A 23,640-nucleotide genomic window follows, 5' to 3' on the forward strand; every position below is an offset into this window, starting at 1 on the left:
AATTCTCGTCGGAATCCGATTCATCGGAGAATTGGTAATCCTCCCAATATTTTGCTTCCTTGGCGGAAACACCATTGACCATAATTAACCTTGGTCGGTTAGTTGAGGATTTTCTTTTACTTAACCGTTTTATTATTTCCCCCACCGGTTCTATTTCTTCATCAGGTTCCGACTCTTCTTCCGGTTCCTCTTCGGGAACTTGTGAATCAGTCCACGAATCATTCCAATTTACATTTGACTCTTCATTATTATTAGGTGAGTCAATGGGACTTGTTCTAGAGGTAGACATCTATCACATAATATCAAACGCGTTAAGAGATTAATATATCACATAATATTCACATGTTAAAAATATATAGTTTCCAACAAAATTTGTTAAGCAATCATTTTTCAAGTAAACACGGTCGAAGTCCAGACTCACTAATGCATCCTAACAAACTCGATAAGACACACTAATGCAAAATTCTGGTTTTCTAAGACCAACGTTCGGATACCAACTGAAATGTCCCGTTCTTATTGATTAAAAACGTTCCATATTAATTGATTTCGTTGCGAGGTTTTGACCTCTATATGAGACGTTTTTCAAAGACTGCATTCATTTTAAAACAAACCATAACCTTTATTTCATCAATAAAGGTTTAGCAAGCTTTACGTAGATTATCAAATAATGATAATCTAAAAATATCCTGTTTACACACGACCATTACATAATGGTTTACAATACAAATATGTTACAACAAAATAAGTTTCTTGAATGCAGTTTTTACACAATATCATACAAGCATGGACTCCAAATCTCGTCCTTATTTAAGTATGTGATAGCGGAAGCTCTTAATAATCACCTGAGAATAAACATGCTTAAAACGTCAACAGAAATGTTGGTGAGTTATAGGTTTAACCTATATATATCAAATCTTAATAATAGACCACAAGATTTCATATTTCAATACACATCCCATACATAGAGATAAAAATCATTCATATGGTGAACACCTGGTAACCGACATTAACAAGATGCATATATAAGAATATCCCCATCATTCCGGGACACCCTTCGGATATGATATAAATTTCGAAGTACTAAAGCATCCGGTACTTTGGATGGGGTTTGTTAGGCCCAATAGATCTATCTTCAGGATTCGCGTCAATTAGGGTGTCTGTTCCCTAATTCTTAGATTACTAGACTTAATAAAAAGGGGCATATTCGATTTCGATAATTCAACCATAGAATGTAGTTTCACGTGCAATGTCCCGTTCTTATTGATTAAAAACGTTCCATATTAATTGATTTCGTTGCGAGGTTTTGACCTCTATATGAGACGTTTTTCAAAGACTGCATTCATTTTTAAAACAAACCATAACCTTTATTTCATAAATAAAGGTTTGAAAAGCTTTACGTAGATTATCAAATAATGATAATCTAAAATATCCTGTTTACACACGACCATTACATAATGGTTTACAATACAAATATGTTACATCGAAATCAGTTTCTTGAATGCAGTTTTTACACAATATCATACAAACATGGACTCCAAATCTTGTCCTTATTTTAGTATGCAACAGCGGAAGCTCTTAATATTCACCTGAGAATAAACAAGCTTTAAACGTCAACAAAAATGTTGGTGAGTTATAGGTTTAACCTATATATATCAAATCGTAACAATAGACCACAAGATTTCATATTTCAATACACATCCCATACATAGAGATAAAAATCATTCATATGGTGAACACCTGGTAACCGACATTAACAAGATGCATATATAAGAATATCCCCATCATTCCGGGACACCCTTCGAATATGATATAAATTTCGAAGAACTAAAGCATCCGGTACTTTGGATGGGGTTTGTTAGGCCCAATAGATCTATCTTTAGGATTCGCGTCAATTAGGGTGTCTGTTCCCTAATTCTTAGATTACCAGACTTAATAAAAAGGGGCATATTCGATTTCGATAATTCAACCATAGAATGTAGTTTCACGTACATGTGTCAATTTTGTAAATCATTTATAAAAACTGCATGTATTCTCATCCCAAAATATTATATTTTAAAAGTGGGACTATAACTCACTTTCACAGATTTTTACTTCGTCGAGAAGTAAGACTTGGCCACTGTTGATTCACGAACCTATAACAATATATACATATATATTAAAGTATGTTCAAAATATATTTACAACACTTTTAATATATTTTGATGTTTTAAGTTTATTAAGTCAGCTGTCCTCGTTAGTAACCTACAACTAGTTGTCCACCGTTAGATGTACAGAAATAAATCGATAAATAATATCTTGAATCAATCCACGACCCACTGTATACGTATCTTAGTATTGATCACAACTCAAACTATATATATTTTGGAATCAACCTCAACCCTGTATAGCTAACTCCAACATTCACATATAGAGTGTTTATGGTTGTTCCGAAATATATATAGATGTGTCGACATGATAGGTCGAAACATTGTATACGTGTCTATGGTATCTCAAGATTACATAATATACAATACAAGTTGATTAAGTTATGGTTGGAATAGATTTGTTACCAATTTTCACGTAGCTAAAATGAGAAAAATTATCCAATCTTGTTTTTCCCATAACTTCTTCATTTTAATTCCGTTTTGAGTGAATCAAATTGCTATGGTTTCATATTGAACTCTATTTTATGAATCTAAACAGAAAAAGTATAGGTTTATTGTCGGAAAAATAAGTTACAAGTCATTTTTGTAAAGGTAGTCATTTCAGTCGAAAGAACGACGTCTAGATGACCATTTTGGATATAGTTTCATGTTCATAATAAAAATCATTTTCTCAGAATAACAACTTTTAAATCAAAGTTTATCATAGTTTTTAATTAACTAACCCAAAACAGCCCGCGGTGTTACTACGACGGCGTAAATCCGGTTTTACGGTGTTTTTCGTGTTTCCAGGTTTTAAATCATTAAGTTAGCATATCATATAGATATAGAACATGTGTTTAGTTAATTTTAAAAGTCAAGTTAGAAGGATTAACTTTTGTTTGCGAACAAGTTTAGAATTAACTAAACTATGTTCTAGTGATTACGAGTTTAAACCGTCGAATAAGATAGTTTTATATATATGAATCGAATGATGTTATGAACATCATTACTACCTCAAGTTTAGTAGGTAAACCTACTGGAAGTGACAAGAAATGATCTAGCTTCAAAGGATCTTGGATGGCTTGAAAGTTCTTGAAGTAGGATCATGACACAAAAACAAGTTCAAGTAAGATTTTTACTCGAATTAAGATAGTTTATAGTTATAGAAATTGAATCAAAGTTTGAATATGAATATTACCTTGAATAAGAAAGATAACCTACTGTATATAACAAAGGTTTCTTGATCTTAGATGATTACTTGGAATGGATTAGAAAGCTTGGAAGTAAATTAGTAAACTTGAAGGGATTTTTGAAGTGTTCTTGAAGTGTTCTTCCTATGATGATTATAGCTTGATTCTTGAAGTGATTTTTGATGAAGATGATGATTAGCTACTGGAAAAATACGTTCATAATAGTGTGTGTGTGTTGAGAGAGAATTAGAAAGAGAATTGGAAGTGAAATGGAGTGAATGATGAGTGGTAATTGGTGAGTGGTGAGTGGGGTTAAAAGGAGTTCTAGTTAGTTGACTAGCTCATGGTAGAAGTTAAAATTGATTAGTCATACATGACATAATCAAGAGTGGAATCCCATGCTAGTTCCTATTGGTATATACCCATAGTAAGTACGTTTTGAAGCTGTGTATAATACGGGTAAGAATACGACTAGAATTCTTGATGAAAGAAAAGAATGGGAAAGTAACTGTAACCATTTTCGTTAAGTATGAGTGTCTTGATATATGTCTTGAAGTCTTCCAAAATTATTTTAATACATCTAAATACACTACATGTATATACATTTTAACTGAGTCGTTAAGTCATCGTTAGTCGTTACATGTAAGTGTTGTTTTGAAACCTTTAAGTTAACGATCTCAATTAATTTTTTTAACCCATTGTTTATTATATCTAATGAGATGTTAAATTATTATATTATCATGATATTATGATATATTAATATATCTTAATATGATATATATACATTTAAATGTCGTTACAACGATAATCGTTACATATATGTCTCGTTTCGAAATCCTTAAGTTAGTAGTCTTGTTTATATGTATATAACTCATTGTTAATATACTTATGGAGATACTTACTTATCATAATCTCATGTTAACTATATGTATATCCATATATATATCGTCATGTCGTTTTTACAAGTTTTAACGTTCGTGAATCGCCGGTCAACTTGGGTGGTCAATTGTCTATATGAAACATATTTCAATTAATCAAGTCTTAACAAGTTTGATTGCTTAACATGTTGGAAACATTTAATCATGTAAATATCAATCTCAATTAATATATATAAACATGGAAAAGTTCGGGTCACTACAGTACCTACCCGTTAAATAAATTTCGTCCCGAAATTTTAAGCTGTTGAAGGTGTTGACGAATCTTCTGGAAATAGATGCGGGTATTTCTTCTTCATCTGATCTTCACGCTCCCAGGTGAACTCGGGTCCTCTACGAGCATTCCATCGAACCTTAACAATCGGTATCTTGTTTTGTTTAAGTCTCTTAACCTCACGATCCATTATTTCGACGGGTTCTTCAATGAATTGAAGTTTTTCATTGATTTGGATTTCGTCCAACGGAATAGTGAGATCTTCTTTAGCAAAACATTTCTTCAAATTTGAGACGTGGAAAGTGTTATGTACAGCCGCGAGTTGTTGAGGTAGCTCCAGTTGGTAAGCTACTGTTCCGACACGATCTATAATCTTGAATGGTCCAATGTACCTTGGATTTAGTTTCCCCCGTTTACCAAATCGAACAACGCCTTTCCAAGGTGAAACCTTAAGAATGACCATTTCTCCAATTTCAAACTCTATATCTTTTCTTTTACTGTCCGCGTAGCTCTTTTGTCGACTCTGGGAGGTTTTCAATCTTTGTTGAATTTGGATGATTTTCTCGGTAGTTTCTTGTATTATCTCCGGACCCGTAATCTGTCTATCCCCCACTTCACTCCAACAAATTGGAGACCTGCACTTTCTACCATAAAGTGCTTCAAATGGCGCCATCTCAATGCTTGAATGGTAGCTGTTGTTGTAGGAAAATTCTGCTAACGGTAGATGTTGATCCCAACTGTTTCCGAAATCAATAACACATGCTCGTAGCATGTCTTCAAGCGTTTGTATTGTCCTTTCGCTCTGCCCATCAGTTTGTGGATGATAGGCAGTACTCATGTCTAGACGAGTTCCTAATGCTTGCTGTAATGTCTGCCAGAATCTTGAAATAAATCTGCCATCCCTATCAGAGATAATAGAGATTGGTATTCCATGTCTGGAGACGACTTCCTTTAAATACAGTCGTGCTAACTTCTCCATCTTGTCATCTTCTCTTATTGGCAGGAAATGTGCTGATTTGGTGAGACGATCAACTATTACCCAAATAGTATCAAAACCACTTGCAGTCCTTGGCAATTTAGTGATGAAATCCATGGTAATGTTTTCCCATTTCCATTCCGGGATTTTGGGTTGTTGAAGTAGACCTGATAGTTTCTGATGCTCAGCTTTGACCTTAGAACACGTCAAACATTCTCCTACGTATTTAGCAACATCGGCTTTCATACCCGGCCACCGAAAATGTTTCTTGAGATCCTTGTACATCTTCCCCTTCCAGGATGTATTGAGTATCTGGTTTTATGAGCTTCTCTAAGTACCATTTCTCTCATATCTCCAAATTTTGGTACCCAAATCCTTTCAGCCCTATACCGGGTTCCGTCTTCCCGAATAATAAGATACTTCTCCGATCCTTTGGGTATTTCATCCTTTAAATTTCCCTATTTTAAAACTCCTTGTTGCGCCTCCTTTATTTGAGTAGTAAGGTTATTATGAATCATTATATTCATAGATTTTACTCGAATGGGTTCTCTGTCCTACCTGCTCAAGGCATCGGCTACCACATTTGCCTTCCCCGGGTGGTAACGAATCTCAAAGTCGTAATCATTCAATAATTCAATCCACCTACGCTGCCTCATATTCAGTTGTTTCTGATTAAATATGTGTTGAAGACTTTTGTGGTCGGTATATATAATACTTTTGACCCCATATAAGTAGTGCCTCCAAGTCTTTAATGCAAAAACAACCGTGCCTAATTCCAAATCATGTGTCGTATAATTTTGTTCGTGAATCTTCAATTGTCTAGACGCATAAGCAATCACCTTCGTTCGTTGCATTAATACACAACCGAGACCTTGCTTTGATGCGTCACAATAAATCACAAAATCATCATTCCCTTCAGGCAATGACAATATAGGTGCCGTAGTTAGCTTTTTCTTCAATAACTGAAACGCTTTCTCTTGTTCATCATTCCATTCAAATTTCTTCCCTTTATGCATTAATACAGTCAAGGGTTTTGCTATTCTGGAAAAGTCTTGGATGAACCTTCTGTAGTAACCAGCTTGTATTAAAAACTAGCGTATGTGTTTTGGAGTTTTCGGGGTTTCCCACTTTCAACAGTTTCTATCTTTGTCGGATCCACCTTAATACCTTTTTTGTTCACTATGTGACCGAGGAATTGAACTTCTTCCACCCAAAATGCACACTTTGAAAACTTAGCGTACAATTCTTCCTTCCTCAATACTTCTAACACCTTTCTCAAATGTTCACCGTGTTCTTGGTCATTCTTTGAGTAAATAAGTATGTCATCAATGAAAACAATGACAAACTTGTCAAGGTATGGTCCACACACTCGGTTCATAAGGTCCATGAACACAGCTGGTGCATTAGTTAAACCAAACGGCATGACCATAAACTCGTAATGACCGTAACGTGTTCTGAAAGCAGTCTTTGGAATATCATCTTCTTTCACCCGCATTTGATGATACCCGGAACGTAAGTCAATCTTTGAATAAACAGACGAGCCTTGTAGTTGATCAAATAAGTCGTCAATTCTCGGTAGTGGGTAGCGGTTCTTGATGGTAAGTTTGTTCAACTCTCGGTAGTCGATACACAACCTGAATGTACCATCTTTCTTCTTGACAAACAAAACAGGAGCTCCCCACGGTGATGTGCTTGGTCGAATGAAACCACGCTCTAAAAGTTCTTGTAATTGGCTTTGCAGTTCTTTCATCTCGCTGGGTGCGAGTCTGTAAGGAGCACGAGCTATTGGTGCAGCTCCTGGTACAAGATCTATTTGAAATTCAACGGATCGATGTGGGGGTAATCCCGGTAATTCTTTCGGAAATACATCGAGAAATTCTTTTGCAACGGGAACATCATTGATGTTCTTTTCTTCGGTTTGTACTTTCTCGACGTGTGCTAGAATAGCATAGCAACCTTTTCTTATTAGTTTTTGTGCCTTCAAATTACTAATAAGATGTAGCTTCATGTTGCCCTTTTCTCCGTACACCATTAAGGGTTTTCCTTTTTCTCGTATAATGCGAATTTGCATTTTTGTAACAAACGATCTCTGCTTTCACTTCTTTCAACCAGTCCATACCGATTATCACATCAAAACTCCCTAACTCTACTGGTATCAAATCAATCTTTAATGTTTCGCTAACCAGTTTAATTTCTCGATTCCGACATATATTATCTGCTGAAATTAATTTACCATTTGCTAATTCGAGTAAAAATTTACTATCCAAAGGCGTCAATGGACAACTTAATTTAGCACAAAAATCTCTATTGTCAATAAGAAACGTACCCGTAACAAGCTCCGGGTCTTCCTGTGCCTCTGCCGCATTAATATTGAAAACTCTTCCGCGGCCTTGTCCAATCGTGTTCTCCTGGTTCGGGCAATTTCTAATAATGTGGCCCAGTTTTCCACATTTATAACAAACTACATTGGCATAACTTGCTCCGACACTACTTGCTCAGCCATTACTCGTTCCGACACTATTTGTTCCTATCGTTCTATTAACCCCTGGTCCGTAGACCTCATACTTCGCCGTGCTATGACCATTTCTTTTACACTTGTTGCAAAATTTGGTGCAGAACCCCGAGTGATACTTTTCACACCTTTGGCATAGCTGCTTCTGATTGTTATTGTTGTTGCGGTTATTATTGTTGTTGGGATGATTGTTGTAGTTGTTGTTGTTGTTGTTGTTGTTGTTGTTGTTGTTGGGCCGTTTGTTGATGTTGCGATTGTTGGGATAATTGTTGCGATTATTGTTGTAATTGCTGTTGTTGTGGTATTGGTGATTCTTATCACCGTTTTCCTCCCACTTTCTTTTGACTTGCTTCACATTGGCCTCTTCAGCAGTCTGTTCTTTAATTCTTTCTTTAATCTGGTTCACTAGTTTGTGAGCCATTCTACCTGCCTGTTGTATGGAGGCGGGCTCGTGTGAACTTATATGTTCTTGGATTCTTTCCGGTAATCCTTTCACAAACGCGTCGATCTTCTCTTCCCCATCTTCGAATGCTCCAGGACACAATAGGCACAATTCTGTAAATCGTCTTTCGTACGTGGTAATATCAAATCCTTGAGTTCGTAACCCTCTAAGTTCTGTCTTGAGCTTATTGACCTCGGTTCTGGGATGGTACTTCTCGTTCATCAAGTGCTTGAATGCTGACCACGGTAGTGCGTACGCATCGTCTTGTCCCACTTGCTCTAGATAGGTATTCCACCATGTTAACGCAGAACCTGTGAAGGTATGCGTAGCGTACTTTACTTTGTTCTCTTCAGTACACTTACTTATGGCAAACACCGATTCGACCTTCTCGGTCCACCGTTTCAATCCGATCGGTCCTTCGGTTCCAACAAATTCCGAAGGTTTGCAGGCAGTGAATTCTTTGTAGGTGCATCCTACACGATTTCCTGTACTGCTAGATCCAAGGTTATTGTTGGTATGTAGCGCAGCCTGTACTGCGGCTATGTTTGAAGCTAGAAAAGTACGGAATTCCTCTTCATTCATATTCACGGTGTGTCGAGTAGTCGGTGCCATTTCCTTCAAAATAGTCAAATGGAACAAGTTAATCATACAGAATATTAAGAGTAGTTAATAGTATTTCGTAGAATAATATGAACTCATTTATAAAAGCTTTTTCTTCATATTAGCGTTTTATAAGTTTAAATTCGGGTAGTACCTACCCGTTAAGTTCATACTTAGTAGCTAATATACAATTCAACTACTACAATTCTATTTGAAAAACTGATTATAATAATATTTCGCGTTCAAACTTTTATACAATATTTTACAAACTTACAATACCGCTTATTTTACATAAAGCATGAAATATAGCACACAATAACTTTGATACAAGATAGTTGTGAAGATAATTCTAGCTAGTACACAAGTCGTTCAGCAAAGGCAATAAAGACACGTAATTCATACGTCCAGAAACAAGTCATGCATTCTGGTTTTACTAGGACTACTTCCCATCCTTGGTCTTGTGGAACATAACCGTTATGGCCGTTGATAAGACAGCGTGTTGTAACGTCGTCAAAGGGACGAGGGTTACGTAATGTCCAACAGTCCCGTAACAATCTAAAAACCTCATTTCTTACCCCAATTACCGACTCCGTCACTTGTGGGAATGTTTTGTTTAATAGTTGTAGGCCGATGTTCTTGTTCTCACTTTGGTGAGAAGCGAACATTACTAATCCGTAAGCATAACATGCTTCTTTATGTTGCATGTTAGCCGCTTTTTCTAAATCACGAAGTCCAATATTCGGATATATTGAGTCAAAATAATTTCTTAACCCATTGCGTAAAATAGCATTTGGGTTCCCCGCAATATATGCGTCAAAGTAAACACATCGTAACTTATGGATTTCCCAATGTGATATCCCCCATCTTTCTAACGAAAGCCTTTTATAAACCAAGGCATTCTTGGAACGTTCTTCGAATGTCTTACAAACTGATCTCGCCTTAAATAGTTGTGCCGAAGAATTCTGACCGACTCTAGACAAGATTTCATCAATCATGTCTCCGGGTAGGTCTCTTAAAATATTGGGTTGTCTATCCATTTTGTGTTTTTATACTGTAAAATAGACAAGAGTTAGATTCATAAAAAAAATACTTATTAATACAAGCAATTTTTACATATATCATAAAGCATAAGCACACTATATTACATATATTACACCACACGAATACAACTATCTTATTCCGACTCGCTTGTTTATTCTTCTTCGGTTTTGGTTCGTTTTTCCAAGTTTCTAGGGATATATGATGTTCCCCTAATACGAGCCGTCGTTTTCCACATTGGTTTAGAAAAACCTGGTGGTTTAGAGGTTCCCGGGTCATTGTTACAACTTAAGGACTTCGGGGGTTGATGATACATATAAAGTTCATCGGGGTTGGAATTAGATTTCTGTATTTTTATGCCCTTTCCCTTATTATTTTCTTTTGCCTTTTTAAATTCAGTTGGGGTAATTTCTATAACATCATCGGAATTCTCGTCAGAATCCGATTCATCGGAGAATTGGTAATCCTCCCAATATTTTGCTTCCTTAGCGGAAACACCATTGACCATAATTAACCTTGGTCGGTTGGTTGAGGATTTTCTTTTACTTAACCGTTTTATTATTTCCCCCACCGGTTCTATTTCTTCATCCGGTTCCGATTCTTCTTCTGGTTCCGACTCTTCTTCCGGTTCCTCTTCTGGAACTTGTGAATCAGTCCACGAATCATTCCAATTTACATTTGACTCTTCATTATTATTAGGTGAGTAAATGGGACTTGTTCTAGAGGTGGACATCTATCACATAATATCAAACGCGTTAAGAGATTAATATATCACATAATATTCACATGTTAAAAATATATAGTTTCCAACAAAATTTGTTAAGCAATCATTTTTCAAGTAAACGCGATCGAAGTCCAGACTCACTAATGCATCCTAACAAACTCGATAAGACACACTAATGCAAAATTCTGGTTCTCTAAGACCAACGCTCGGATACCAACTGAAATGTCCCGTTCTTATTGATTAAAAACGTTCCATATTAATTGATTTCGTTGCGAGGTTTTGACCTCTATATGAGACGTTTTTCAAAGACTGCATTCATTTTTAAAACAAACCATAACCTTTATTTCATAAATAAAGATTTGAAAAGCTTTACGTAGATTATCAAATAATGATAATCTAAAATATCCTGTTTACACACGACCATTACATAATGGTTTACAATACAAATATGTTACATCGAAATCAGTTTCTTGAATGCAGTTTTTACACAATATCATACAAACATGGACTCCAAATCTTGTCCTTATTTTAGTATGCAACAGCGGAAGCTCTTAATATTCACCTGAGAATAAACATGCTTTAAACGTCAACAAAAATGTTGGTGAGTTATAGGTTTAACCTATATATATCAAATCGTAACAATAGACCACAAGATTTCATATTTCAATACACATCCCATACATAGAGATAAAAATCATTCATATGGTGAACACCTGGTAACCGACATTAACAAGATGCATATATAAGAATATCCCCATCATTCCGGGACACCCTTCGGATATGATATAAATTTCGAAGTACTAAAGCATCCGGTACTTTGGATGGGGCTTGTTGGGCCCGATAGATCTATCTTTAGGATTCGCGTCAATTAGGGTGTCTGTTCCCTAATTCTTAGATTACCAGACTTAATAAAAAGGGGCATATTCGATTTCGATAATTCAACCATAGAATGTAGTTTCACGTACTTGTGTCTATTTTGTAAATCATTTATAAAAACTGCATGTATTCTCATCCCAAAATATTAGATTTTAAAAGTGGGACTATAACTCACTTTCACAGATTTTTACTTCGTCGAGAAGTAAGACTTGGCCACTGTTGATTCACGAACCTATAACAATATATACATATATATTAAAGTATGTTCAAAATATATTTACAACACTTTTAATATATTTTGATGTTTTAAGTTTATTAAGTCAGCTGTCCTCGTTAGTAACCTACAACTAGTTGTCCACCGTTAGATGTACAGAAATAAATCGATAAATATTATCTTGAATCAATCCACGACCCAGTGTATACGTATCTCAGTATTGATCACAACTCAAACTATATATATTCTGGAATCAACCTCAACCATGTATAGCTAACTCCAACATTCACATATAGAGTGTCTATGGTTGTTCCGAAATATATATAGATGTGTCGACATGATAGGTCGAAACATTGTATACGTGTCTATGGTATCTCAAGATTACATAATATACAATACAAGTTGATTAAGTTATGGTTGGAATAGATTTGTTACCAATTTTCACGTAGCTAAAATGAGAAAAATTATCCAATCTTGTTTTTCCCATAACTTCTTCATTTTAATTCCGTTTTGAGTGAATCAAATTGCTATGGTTTCATATTGAACTCTATTTTATGAATCTAAACAGAAAAAGTATAGGTTTATAGTCGAAAAAATAAGTTACAAGTCATTTTTTAAAGGTAGTCATTTCAGTCGAAAGAACGACGTCTAGATGACCATTTTAGAAAACATACTTCCACTTTGAGTTTAACCATAATTTTTGGATGTAGTTTCATGTTCATAATAAAAATCATTTTCTCAGAATAACAACTTTTAAATCAAAGTTTATCATAGTTTTTAATTAACTAACCCAAAACAGCCCGCGGTGTTACTACGACGGCGTAAATCCGGTTTTACGGTGTTTTTCGTGTTTCCAGGTTTTAAATCATTAAGTTAGCATATCATATAGATATATAACATGTGTTTAGTTAATTTTAAAAGTCAAGTTAGAAGGATTAACTTTTGTTTGTGAACTAGTTTAGAATTAACTAAACTATGTTCTAGTGATTACGAGTTTAAACCTTCGAATAAGATAGTTTTATATATGTGAATCGAATGATTTTATGAACATCATTACTACCTCAAGTTTAGTAGGTAAACCTACTGGAAGTGATAAGAAATGATCTAGCTTCAAAGGATCTTGGATGGCTTGAAAGTTCTTGAAGTAGGATCATGACACAAAAACAAGTTCAGGTAAGATTTTTACTCGAATTAAGATAGTTTATAGTTATAGAAATTGAATCAAAGTTTGAATATGAATATTACCTTGAATAAGAAAGATAACCTACTGTATATAACAAAGGTTTCTTGATCTTAGATGATTACTTGGAATGGATTAGAAAGCTTGGAAGTAAATTAGTAAACTTGAAGGGATTTTTGAAGTGTTCTTGAAGTGTTCTTCCTATGATGATTATAGCTTGATTCTTGAAGTGATTTTTGATGAAGATGATGATTAACTACTGGAAAAATACGTTCATAATAGTGTGTGTGTGTTGAGAGAGAATTAGAAATAGAATTGGAAGTGAAATGGAGTGAATGATGAGTGGTAATTGGTGAGTGGTGAGTGGGGTTAAAAGGAGTTCTAGTTAGTTGACTAGTGTAGTGACCCGAACTTTTCCATGTTTATATATATTAATTGAGATTGATATTTACATGATTAAATGTTTCCAACATGTTAAGCAATCAAACTTGTTAAGACTTGATTAATTGAAATATGTTTCATATAGACAATTGACCACCCAAGTTGACCGGTGATTCACGAACGTTAAAACTTGTAAAAACTATATGATGACATATATATGGATATCTATATAGTTAACATGATACTATGATAAGTAAACATATCATTAAGTATATTAACAATGAACTACATATGTAAAAACAAGGCTACTAACTTAATGATTTTTAAACGAGACATATATGTAACGATTATCGTTGTAAAGACATTTAATATATATATATATATATATATATATATATATATATATATATATATATATATATATATATATATATATATATATATATATATATATCATATTAAGAGATATTCATACATGATAATATCATGATAATATAATAATTTAAAATCTCATTTGATATTATAAACATTGGGTTAACAACATTTAACAGGATCGTTAACCTAAAGGTTTCAAAACAACACTTACATGTAACGACTAACGATGACTTAACGACTCAGTTAAAATGTATATACATGTAGTGTTTTAATATGTATTTATACACTTTTGAAAGACTTAAATACACTTATCAAAATACTTCTACTTAACAAAAATGCTTACAATTACATCCTCGTTCAGTTTCATCAACAATTCTACTCGTATGCACCCGTATTCGTACTCGTACAATACACAGCTTTTAGATGTATGTACTATTGGTATATACACTCCAATGATCAGCTCTTAGCAGCCCATGTGAGTCACCTAACACATGTGGGAACCATCATTTGGCAACTAGCATGAAATATCTCATAAAATTACAAAAATATGAGTAATCATTCATGACTTATTTACATGAAAACAAAATTACATATCCTTTATATCTAATCCATACACCAACGACCAAAAACACCTACAAACACTTTCATTCTTCAATTTTCTTCATCTAATTGATCTCTCTCAAGTTCTATCTTCAAGTTCTAAGTGTTCTTCATATATTCTACAAGTTCTAGTTACATAAAATCAAGAATACTTTCAAGTTTGCTAGCTCACTTCCAATCTTGTAAGGTGATCATCCAACCTCAAGAAATCTTTGTTTCTTACAGTAGGCTATCATTCTAATACAAGGTAATAATCATATTCAAACTTTGGTTCAATTTCCATAACTATAACAATCTTATTTCAAGTGATGATCTTACTTGAACTTGTTTTCGTGTCATGATTCTGCTTCAAGAACTTCGAGCCATCCAAGGATCCGTTGAAGCTAGATCCATTTTTCTCTTTTCCAGTAGGTTTATCCAAGGAACTTAAGGTAGTAATGATGTTCATAACATCATTCGATTCATACATATAAAGCTATCTTATTCGAAGGTTTAAACTTGTAATCACTAGAACATAGTTTAGTTAATTCTAAACTTGTTCGCAAACAAAAGTTAATCCTTCTAACTTGACTTTTAAAATCAACTAAACACATGTTCTATATCTATATGATATGCTAACTTAATGATTTAAAACCTGGAAACACGAAAAACACCGTAAAACCGGATTTATGCCGTCGTAGTAACACCGCGGGCTGTTTTGGGTTAGTTAATTAAAAACTATGATAAACTTTGATTTAAAAGTTGTTATTCTGAGAAAATGATTTTTATTATGAACATGAAACTATATCCAAAAATTATGGTTAAACTCAAAGTGGAAGTATGTTTTCTAAAATGGTCATCTAGACGTCGTTCTTTCGACTGAATTGACTACCTTTACAAAAACGACTTGTAACTTATTTTTCTAACTATAAACCTATACTTTTTCTGTTTAGATTCATAAAATAGAGTTCAATATGAAAACATAGCAATTTTATTCACTCAAAACGGATTTAAAATGAAGAAGTTATGGGTAAAACAAGATTGGATAATTTTTCTCATTTTAGCTACGTGAAAATTGGTAACAAATCTATTCCAACCATAACTTAATCAACTTGTATTGTATATTATGTAATCTTGAGATACCATAGACACGTATACAATGTTTTGACCTATCATGTCGACACATCTATATATATTTCGGAACAACCATAGACACTCTATATGTGAATGTTGGAGTTAGCTATACAGGGTTGAGGTTGATTCCAAAATATATATAGTTTGAGTTGTGATCAATACTGAGATACGTATACACTGGGTCGTGGATTGATTCAAGATAATATTTATCGATTTATTTCTGTACATCTAACTGTGGACAACTAGTTGTAGGTTACTAACGAGGACAGCTGACTTAATAAACTTAAAACATCAAAATATATTAAAAGTGTTGTAAATATATTTTGAACATACTTTAATATACATGTATATATTGTTATAGGTTCGTGAATCAACAGTGGCCAAGTCTTACTTCTCGACGAAGTAAAAATCTGTGAAAGTGAGTTATAGTCCCACTTTTAAAATCTAATATTTTTGGGATGAGAATACATGCAGGTTTTATAAATGATTTACAAAATAGACACAAGTACGTGAAACTACATTCTATGGTTGAATTATCGAAATCGAATATGCCCCTTTTTATTAAGTCTGGTAATCTAAGAATTAGGGAACAGACACCCTAATTGACGCGAATCCTAAAGATAGATCTATCGGGCCCAACAAGCCCCATCCAAAGTACCGGATGCTTTAGTACTTCGAAATTTATATCATATCCGAAGGGTGTCCCGGAATGATGGGGATATTCTTATATATGCATCTTGTTAATGTCGGTTACCAGGTGTTCACCATATGAATGATTTTTATCTCTATATATGGGATGTGTATTGAAATATGAAATCTTGTGGTCTATTGTTACGATTTAATATATATAGGTTAAACCTATAACTCACCAACATTTTTGTTGACGTTTTAAGCATGTTTATTCTCAGGTGATTATTAAGAGCTTCCGCTGTCGCATACTTAAATAAGGACGAGATTTGGAGTCCATGCTTGTATGATATTGTGTAAAAACTGCATTCAAGAAACTTATTTTGTTGTAACATATTTGTATTGTAAACCATTATGTAATGGTCGTGTGTAAACAGGATATTTTAGATTATCATTATTTGATAATCTACGTAAAGCTTTTTAAACCTTTATTGATGAAATAAAGGTTATGGTTTGTTTTAAAATGAATGCAGTCTTTGAAAAACGTCTCATATAGAGGTCAAAACCTCGCAACGAAATCAATTAATATGGAACGTTTTTAATCAATAAGAACGGGACATTTCAGTTGGTATCCGAGCGTTGGTCTTAGAGAACCAGAATTTTGCATTAGTGTGTCTTATCGAGTTTGTTAGGATGCATTAGTGAGTCTGGACTTCGACCGTGTTTACTTGAAAAATGATTGCTTAACAAATTTTGTTGGAAACTATATATTTTTAACATGTGAATATTATGTGATATATTAATCTCTTAACGCGTTTGATATTATGTGATAGATGTCTACCTCTAGAACAAGTCCCATTGACTCACCTAATAATAATGAAGAGTCAAATGTAAATTGGAATAATTCGTGGACTGATTCACAAGTTCCCGAAGAGGAACCGGAAGAAGAGTCGGAACTGGAAGAAGAATCGGAACCGGAAGAAGAATCGGAACCGGATGAAGAAATAGAACTGGTGGGGGAAATAATAAAACGGTTAAGTAAAAGAAAATCCTCAACCAACCGACCAAGTTTAATTATGGTCAATGGTATTTCCGCCAAGGAAGCAAAATATTGGGAGGATTACCAATTCTCCGATGAATCGGATTCCGACGAGAATTCCGATGATGTTATAGAAATTACCCCAACTGAATTTAAAAAGGCAAAAGAAAATAATAAGGGAAAGGGCATAAAAATAGAGAAATCTAATTCCAACCCCGATGAACTTTATATGTATCGTCAACCCCCGAAGTCCTTAAGTTGTAACAATGACCCGGAAACCTCAAAACCACCAGGTTTTTCTAAACCAATGTGGATAACGACGGCTCGTATTAGGGGAACATCATATATCCCTAGAAACTTGGCAAAACGAACCAAAACCGAAGAAGAAGAAACAAGCGAGTCGGAATAAGATAGTTGTATTCATGTGGTGTAATATATGTAATATAGTGTGCTTATGCTTTATGATATATGTAAAAATTGCTTGTATTAATAAGTATTTTTTTTATGAATCTAACTCTTGTCTATTTTACAGTATAAAAACACAAAATGGATAGACAACCCAATATTTTAAGAGACCTACCCGGAGACATGATTGATGAAATCTTGTCTAGAGTCGGTCAGAATTCTTCGGCACAACTATTTAAGGCGAGATCAGTTTGTAAGACATTCGAAGAACGTTCCAAGAATGCCTTGGTTTATAAAAGGCTTTCGTTCGAAAGATGGGGGATATCACATTGGGAAATCCATAAGTTACGATGTGTTTACTTTGACGCATATATTGCGGGGAACCCAAATGCTATTTTACGCAATGGGTTAAGAAATTATTTTGACTCAATATATCCAAATATTGGACTTCGTGATTTAGAAAAAGCGGCTAACATGCAACATAAAGAAGCATGTTATGCTTACGGATTAGTAATGTTCGCTTCTCACCAAAGTGAGAACAAGAACATCGGCCTACAACTATTAAAAAAAACGTTTCCACAAGTGACGGAGTCGGTAATTGGGGTAAGAAATAAGGTTTTTAGATTGTTACGGGACTGTTGGACATTACGTAACCCTCGTCCATTTGACGACGTTACAACACGCTGTCTTATCAACGGTCATAACGGTTATGTTCCACAAGACCAAGGATGGGAAGTAATCCTAGTAAAACCAGAATGCATGACTTGTTTCTGGACGTATGAATTACGTGTCTTTATTGCCTTTGCTGAACGACTTGTGTACTAGCTAGAATTATCTTCACAACCATCTTGTATCAAATTTATTGTGTGCTATATTTCATACTATATGTAAAATAAGCGGTATTGTAAGTTTGTAAAATATTGTGTAAAAGTTTGAACGCGAAATATTATTATAATCAGTTTTTTATATAGAATTGTAGTAGTTGAATTGTATATTAGCTACTAAGTATGAACTTAACGGGTAGGTACTACCCGAATTTAAACTTATAAAACGCTAATATGAAGAAAAAGCTTTTATAAATGAGTTCATATTATGCTACGAAATACTATTAACTAATCTTAATATTCTGTATGATTAACTTGTTCCATTTGATTATTTTGAAGGAAATGGCACCGACTACTCGACACACTGTGAATATGAATGAAGAGGAATTCCGTACTTTTCTAGCTTCAAACATAGCCACAGTACAGGCTGCGCTACATACCAACAATAACCTTGGATCTAGCAGTACAGGCAATCGTGTAGGATGCACCTACAAAGAATTCACTGCCTGCAAACCTTTGGAATTTGATGGAACCGAAGGACCGATCGGATTGAAACGGTGGACCGAGAAGGTCGAATCGGTGTTTGTCATAAGTAAGTGTACTGAAGAGGACAAAGTGAAGTATGCTACGCATACCTTCACAGGTTCTGCGTTAACATGGTGGAATACCTATCTAGAGCAAGTGGGACAAGACGATGCGTACGCACTACCGTGGTCAGCATTCAAGCACTTGATGAACGAGAAGTACCGTCCCAGAACCGAGGTCAATAAGCTCAAGACAGAACTTAGAGGGTTACGAACCCAAGGATTTGATATTACCACGTACGAAAGACGATTCACAGAATTGTGCCTATTGTGTCCGGGAGCATTCGAAGATGAGGAAGAGAAGATCGACGCGTTTGTGAAAGGATTACCGGAAAGAATCCAAGAAGATATAAGTTCACACGAGCCCGCCTCCATACAACAGGCATGTAGAATGGCTCACAAACTAGTGAACCAGATTGAAGAAAGAATTAAAGAACAGACTGCTGAAGAGGCCAATGTGAAGCAAGTCAAAAGAAAGTGGGAGGAAAACGGTGATAAGAATCACCAATACAACAACAACAGCAATTACAACAATAATCGCAACAATTATCCTAACAATCGCAACATCAATCGCAACTACAACAAATGACCCAACAACAACAACAACAACAACAACAGCAACTATAACAAGCATCCCAACAACAATAATAACCGCAACAACAACAACAATCAGAAGCAGCTATGCCAAAGGTGTGAAAAGTATCACTCGGGGTTCTGCACCAAATTTTGCAACAAGTGTAAAAGAAATGGTCATAGCGCGGCGAAGTGTGAGGTCTACGGACCAGGGGTTAATAGAACGAAAGGAACAAATGGTGTCGGAACGAGTAATGGAGGAGCAAGTAGCGTCGGAGCAAGTTATGCAATGTAGTTTGTTATAAATGTGGAAAACCGGGCCACATTATTAGAAATTGCCCGAACCAGGAGAACACGAATGGACAAGGCCGCGGAAGAGTTTTCAATATTAATGCGGCAGAGGCACAGGAAGACCCGGAGCTTGTTACGGGTACGTTTCTTATTGACAATAAATCTGCTTACGTTTTATTTGATTCGGGTGCAGATAGAAGCTATATGAGTAGAGATTTTTGTGCTAAATTAAGTTGTCCATTGACGCCTTTGGATAGTAAATTTTTACTTGAATTAGCAAATGGTAAATTAATTTCAGCAGATAATATATGTCGGAATCGAGAAATTAAACTGGTTAGTGAAACATTTAAGATTGATTTGATACCAGTAGAGTTAGGGAGTTTTGATGTGATAATCGGTATGGAATGGTTGAAAGAAGTGAAAGCAGAGATCGTTTGTTACAAAAATGCAATTCGCATTATACGAGAAAAAGGAAAACCCTTAATGGTGTACGGAGAAAAGGGCAACACGAAGCTACATCTTATTAGTAATTTGAAGGCACAAAAACTAATAAGAAAAGGTTGCTATGCTGTTCTAGCACACGTCGAGAAAGTACAAACTGAAGAAAAGAGCATCAATGATGTTCCCGTCGCAAAAGAATTTCCCGATGTATTTCCGAAAGAATTACCGGGACTACCTCCACATCGATCTGTTGAATTTCAAATAGATCTTGTACCAGGAGCTGCACCAATAGCTCGTGCTCCTTATAGACTCGCACCCAGCGAGATGAAAGAACTGCAAAGCCAACTGCAAGAACTATTAGAACGTGGTTTCATTCGACCAAGCACATCACCGTGGGGAGCTCCTGTTTTGTTTGTCAAGAAGAAAGATGGTACATTCAGGTTGTGTATCGACTACCGAGAGTTGAACAAACTTACCATCAAGAACCGCTACCCACTACCGAGAATCGACGACTTATTTGATCAACTACAAGGCTCGTCTGTTTATTCAAAGATTGACTTACGTTCCGGGTATCATCAAATGCCGGTGAAAGAAGATGATATTCCAAAGACTGCTTTCAGAACACGTTACGGTCATTACGAGTTTATAGTCATGCCGTTTGGTTTAACTAATGCACCAGCTGTGTTCATGGACCTTATGAACCGAGTGTGTGGACCATACCTTGACAAGTTTGTCATTGTTTTTATTGATGACATACTTATTTACTCAAAGAATGACCAAGAACACGGTGAACATTTGAGAAAAGTGTTAGAAGTATTGAGGAAGGAAGAATTGTACGCTAAGTTTTCAAAGTGTGCATTTTGGTTGGAAGAAGTTCAATTCCTCGGTCACATAGTGAACAAAGAAGGTATTAAGGTGGATCCGGCAAAGATAGAAACTGTTGAAAAGTGGGAAACCCCGAAAACTCCGAAACACATATGCCAGTTTTTAGGACTAGCTGGTTACTACAGAAGGTTCATCCAAGACTTTTCCAGAATAGCAAAACCCTTGACGGCATTAACGCATAAAGGGAAGAAATTTGAATGGAATGATGAACAAGAGAAAGCGTTTCAGTTATTGAAGAAAAAGCTAACTACGGCACCTATATTGTCATTGCCTGAAGGGAATGATGATTTTGTGATTTATTGTGACGCATCAAAGCAAGGTCTCGGTTGTGTATTAATGCAATGAACGAATGTGATTGCTTATGCGTCTAGACAATTGAAGATTCACGAACAAAATTATACGACGCATGATTTGGAATTAGGCGCGGTTGTTTTTGCATTAAAGACTTGGAGGCACTACTTATATGGGGTCAAAAGTATTATATATACCGACCACAAAAGTCTTCAACACATATTTAATCAGAAACAACTGAATATGAGGTAGCGTAGGTGGATTGAATTGTTGAATGATTACGACTTTGAGATTCGTTACCACCCGGGAAAGGCAAATGTGGTAGCCGATGCCTTGAGCAGAAAGGACAGAGAACCCATTCGAGTAAAATCTATGAATATAATGATTCATAATAACCTTACTACTCAAATAAAGGAGGCGCAACAAGGAGTTTTAAAAGAGGGAAATTTAAAGGATGAAATACCCAAGGGATCGGAGAAGCATCTTAATATTCGGGAAGACGGAACCCGGTATAGGGCTGAAAGGATTTGGGTACCAAAATTTGGAGATATGAGAGAAATGGTACTTAGAGAAGCTCATAAAACCATATACTCAATACATCCTGGAACGGGGAAGATGTACAAGGATCTCAAGAAGCATTTTTGGTGGCCGGGTATGAAAGCCGATGTTGCTAAATATGTAGGAGAATGTTTGACGTGTTCTAAGGTCAAAGCTGAGCATCAAAAACCATCAGGTCTACTTCAACAACCCGAAATCCCGAAATAGAAATGGGAAAACATTACCATGGATTTCATCACTAAATTGCCAAGGACTGCAAGTGGTTTTGATACTATTTGGGTAATAGTTGATCGTCTCACCAAATCAGCACACTTCCTGCCAATAAGAGAAGATGACAAGATGGAGAAGTTAGCACGACTGTATTTGAAGGAAGTCGTCTCCAGACATGGAATACCAATCTCTATTATCTCTGATAGGGATGGCAGATTTATTTCAATATTCTGGAAGACATTACAGCAAGCATTAGGAACTCGTCTAGACATGAGTACTGCCTATCATCCACAAACTGATGGGCAGAGCAAAAGGACGATACAAACACTTGAAGACATGCTACGAGCATGTGTTATTGATTTCGGAAACAGCTGGGATCGACATCTACCGTTAGCAGAATTTTCCTACAACAACAGCTTCCATTCAAGCATTGAGATGGCGCCGTTTGAAGCACTTTATGGTAGAAAGTGCAGGTCTCCGATTTGTTGGAGTGAAGTGGGGGATAGACATATTACGGGTCCAAAGATTATACAAGAAACTACCGAGAAGATCATCCAAATTCAACAACGGTTGAAAACCGCCCAAAGTCGACAAAAGAGCTACGCTGACATTAAAAGAAAAGATATAGAATTTGAAATTGGAGAGATGGTCATGCTTAAAGTTGCACCTTGGAAAGGCGTTGTTCGATTTGGTAAACGAGGGAAATTAAATCCAAGGTATATTGGACCATTCAAGATTATTGATCGTGTCGGACCAGTAGCTTACCGACTTGAGTTACCTCAACAACTTGCGGCTGTACATAACACTTTCCACGTCTCGAATTTGAAGAAATGTTTTGCTAAAGAAGATCTCACTATTCCATTAGATGAAATCCAAATCAACGAAAAACTTCAATTCATCGAAGAACCCGTCGAAATAATGGATCGTGAGGTTAAAAGACTTAAGCAAAACAAGATACCAATTGTTAAGGTTTGATGGAATGCTCGTAGAGGACCCGAGTTCACCTGGGAGCATGAAGATCAGATGAAGAAGAAATACCCGCATCTATTTCCAGAAGATTCGTCAACACCTTCAACAGCTTAAAATTTCGGGACGAAATTTATTTAACGGGTAGGTACTGTAGTGACCCGAACTTTTCCATGTTTATATATATTAATTGAGATTGATATTTACATGATTAAATGTTTCCAACATGTTAAGCAATCAAACTTGTTAATACTTGATTAATTGAAATATGTTTCATATAGACAATTGACCACCCAAGTTGACCGGTGATTCACGAACGTTAAAACTTGTAAAAACTATATGATGACATATATATGGATATATATATAGTTAACATGATACTATGATAAGTAAACATATCATTAAGTATATTAACAATGAACTACATATGTAAAAACAAGGCTACTAACTTAA

This window comes from Rutidosis leptorrhynchoides, chromosome 1, assembly GCF_046630445.1.
Source record: "Rutidosis leptorrhynchoides isolate AG116_Rl617_1_P2 chromosome 1, CSIRO_AGI_Rlap_v1, whole genome shotgun sequence".
Classification (NCBI taxonomy): domain Eukaryota; kingdom Viridiplantae; phylum Streptophyta; class Magnoliopsida; order Asterales; family Asteraceae; genus Rutidosis; species Rutidosis leptorrhynchoides.